This window comes from Triticum dicoccoides, chromosome 7B (genome assembly GCF_002162155.2).
Source record: "Triticum dicoccoides isolate Atlit2015 ecotype Zavitan chromosome 7B, WEW_v2.0, whole genome shotgun sequence".
Taxonomy (NCBI): domain Eukaryota; kingdom Viridiplantae; phylum Streptophyta; class Magnoliopsida; order Poales; family Poaceae; genus Triticum; species Triticum dicoccoides.
The window spans coordinates 536,913,855-536,917,409 of NC_041393.1; positions in this window are offsets into that span (position 1 = coordinate 536,913,855).

Here is a 3,555-nt window from a genome sequence, read left to right on the forward strand (position 1 = left end):
CATATTACCATTTTACCCCTAGGGGGTAGGCCTATATAAACCCCTCAGGTTCACCCATGCAAAGGGTTCAGCCCCCACGCAAAGCACACACACCCATAGCTAAAGAGGCAAAGGAGCTAGCCTTGCCCTTCTTCCTCCTCTAGTCGAACAACTTAAGGAGCAACCTTGTAGCCACTTATCTGATCATAGTCATCATGCGGAGACCGCGCAGAGCAGGACTAGGGGTGTTATCTCCACGGAGAGCCCCGAACATGGGTAAGACTCGTAGGTGTTCGAGATCTCGCTCACTCCCACTTCCAGGGCCCGACGACGTACTCTTGTCCCCATCCATGATAAGCCACCCCCTGGCATATGTCGCTAGATTACCCCAACATTTGGCGCTCACTGTGGGAATAAGTGCACCATCGGTTGAAGACGCGTTCTGGACGGGAACCCTTTTCCTCTCCGGCGAGCATGTCGCGGCCGGCCTGATCAGCCAGCCCAGCACGCCCGCTAGTGCTTGCACCAGCACGCTGCCTGATGCGGAGGCGGCCTGCTCCATGAACAGCGTCACCGACCTCGTCGGCAAGATCAGCCTCTCCGACGAGCCCGCGCCTGATGCAGGAGCAGCCTGCCCCGCGAGCTGCCTCGTCGACCTCCTCGGCAAGCTCTGCATCGCCAACGAGCCCGCCTCTGATTTGGAGTCCGTTGGCTCCACCGACCTCTTCATCGAGCCCGTCGAGATGCTCATCGACTCCGATGTCGACCTAGCAACGTGGTGATCATCGACGATCCGCTTCCTCCCGTTGCCAGCGGCGCCAATGCCGGCATCACCGCGGAGGTGATGGTTACCGATCGTAGCGGGGACTCCGTTGGAGCGGCCCAGGACCCACTTCGAGCCGCGTTGCAAGGCCTCGCCACCCCCGTCGCTGCCAATGCTGACATAGCGACCCTGGAGGTGTTCCGCGTCACGCTCCTCGGCAGCGCCAACAAGCTGGCAACCATGAGGCGTCGTGCCGAGGCCCGCCGGTGCGAGATCGACCACATTGTGGGTGGCACTCCGGCTGCTGGCGAGCCCAGCCGGGCCGGAACGGTTCGGCAGCACGACGCGGCCATAGCTAGCATGTTGGGAGTCGGGCACCCAGTCTACGCTACCCCAATGGAGAACCCGCGCGCTGCCCAGGCGGCAGCAGATGAGCTGGACCACCTGGAAGGCGACGAGCGGCGCAGCCAGATGGCACGCCTCCAGGAACTCCTTGACACAACGGCCTTGCAGCAAGACGCAGGCCGTCGCGTGATGGAAGTCAGCAAGCAAGGAAAAAACCACCCCCCCACCCCCGCCGCGAGCATGGGGCGACCTCCCGGTCCCCAACGGGTGGCCGCCGAGATCAGCAAGACCCGGAGCCGGCTGCTAGCAGTAGCCGGCACACCCGCCTCATGGTAGTGCGTGACCAGCATGGTCGTCCACGAGCGGAGAGCCGGCGGGATGAGCGTCTGCCTCCTCCTTGTAGGGAGAGGCTGCCCTCTCCACCACTTGTGGATCATCCAACTCTCGGAGGCCGACTAGGCCCCCATGAAGGAGTCAGAGAGAATGACGCGCGCCACAGGATCGAGTGGCTCGCCCGGTCCCTGGCCGTAGAAGAAGAGGATGCAATCGACCCGGCCTGCTTTGGCCCCCGCATTCGCGACGAGCCCTTCCCCAAAGGGTTCTCGCTCCCTCGAGATACTCCCAAGTACAATGGCTTCGTGAAGCCGGAGGGCTAGTCGACTACTCCACTGCCGTCAGCATAGCAAACGGCAACAAGCGCGTTGCCGTGAAGTATGTTCCGCTCACGCTCCAGGGCACGGCCCGGACATGGCTGAACAACCTCAAGCCGTACAGCGTCAACAGCTGGCTGGACTTTGCCGATGTTTTCATCCGCAACTTCACCAGCACCTACAAGCGGCCACCCAAGCCTTGCCAACTCTCCATGTGCATTCAGGGTCCGACCGATTCCACCCGTGACTACCTGACGCGCTGGGCCGAGTTGCGCAACTCCTGCGAAGGGGTGCACGAGGTGCAAGCCATCGAGTACTTCACCGACGGGTGCAGGGAAGGCACCATGCTCAAGCACAAGCTCTTGTGCGATGAGCCGACCACTCTGGACGAGCTCCTGATCGTGGTGGACAAGTACACCACCACTGACTCCTCCATGAAGATGGAAATCCGGGTTGACGGGTCCGAGAAGGTGCTCCCGCTGGCTCCCTAGACGCCGGCTGGTGACTCCAATGGCGCTAGCAGCCGAACAACAACAAGCACAAGGCCCAACAACCGGCTTCCAATTGCCGGCAAGTGGCAACAGTCGAAGACCAGCAGCCGGAAGGGCAACCTGGCCCCAAGCACCAGAAGGGCAGCAATGCCGCATGGCTGCCCGCCTTCTCCTTCGAGCAAACCCTTGACGCTTCGTGCAAGTTCCACAGCGATGTGAAGCCGTCTAACCACACCACTCGAAAGTGCCACTAGATGGCTCGGATTGCCAAGGGTGAGGGCCTGCCGCCTCTGCTACCTCTTGAACACTGCGTTGGTTTTCCCTTGAAGAGGAAAGGGTGATGCAGCAAAGTAGCGTAAGTATTTCCCTCAGTTTTTGAGAACCAATGTATTAATCCAGTAGAAGGCTCCACGCAAGTCCCTCGTACCTGCACAAACAAACAAGAACCTCGCAACCAACGCGATAAAGGGGTTGTCAATCCCTTCACGGCCACTTGGAAAAGTGAGATCTGATAAAGATAATAGGATAAGATAAATATTTTTGGTATTTTTATGATATAGATTGGAAAATAAAGATTGCAAAATAAAGTAGACTGGAAACTTATATGATGGAAGATAGACCCGGGGGCCATAGGTGTAATGCCCCGGATTTGATGCGCCAGGTGTCTGCTAGTTACTCGTTGTTGTTGCCATGTCATTTGCTTGCGTGTTGCATTTTATCATGTTATCATGTGCATTGCATTGCATACGTGTTCGTCTCATGCATCCGAGCCTTTTCCCCGTTGTCCGTTTTGCAATCCGGCGCTTCTATGTCATCCGGCGTCCCCTTCTTGCCTCTCTTCGTGTGCGGGTATTGAACTTTCTCGGAATGGCCCGAGGCTTGCCAAGTGGCCTTGGTATAGCATCGGTAGACCGCCTGTCAAGTTTCATGCCATTTGGAGTTTGTTTGGTACTCCAACGGTTAACCGGGTAACCGTAAAGCCTCCTTCTCCTTGCAGCCCAACACCCCTTCCAAACTGGCCCAAAACCCATCTAACTCCCCTCCATGCTCTTGGTCGTTCGATCACGATCGTGTGGCCGAAAACCGCTCCTCATTTGGACTCTCCTAGCTCCTTCTACCTATAAAACTAGCCCCTCCCCCGAAATTTGCGGATGATTTCGCAGACGAAACCCTAAAATTCCCCCCTCTCCGCGCCGGACATGTCCGCCCCCGGCCGGACATGTCCGTCGCCGCTCCCCGCGCCAATCGGAGGCCGCCACATGGCGCGCCACCGCCACCCTCCGCCGCCGGCCCGTGGAGCCCATCGCGGGACCGCGCGGGCCCTCGC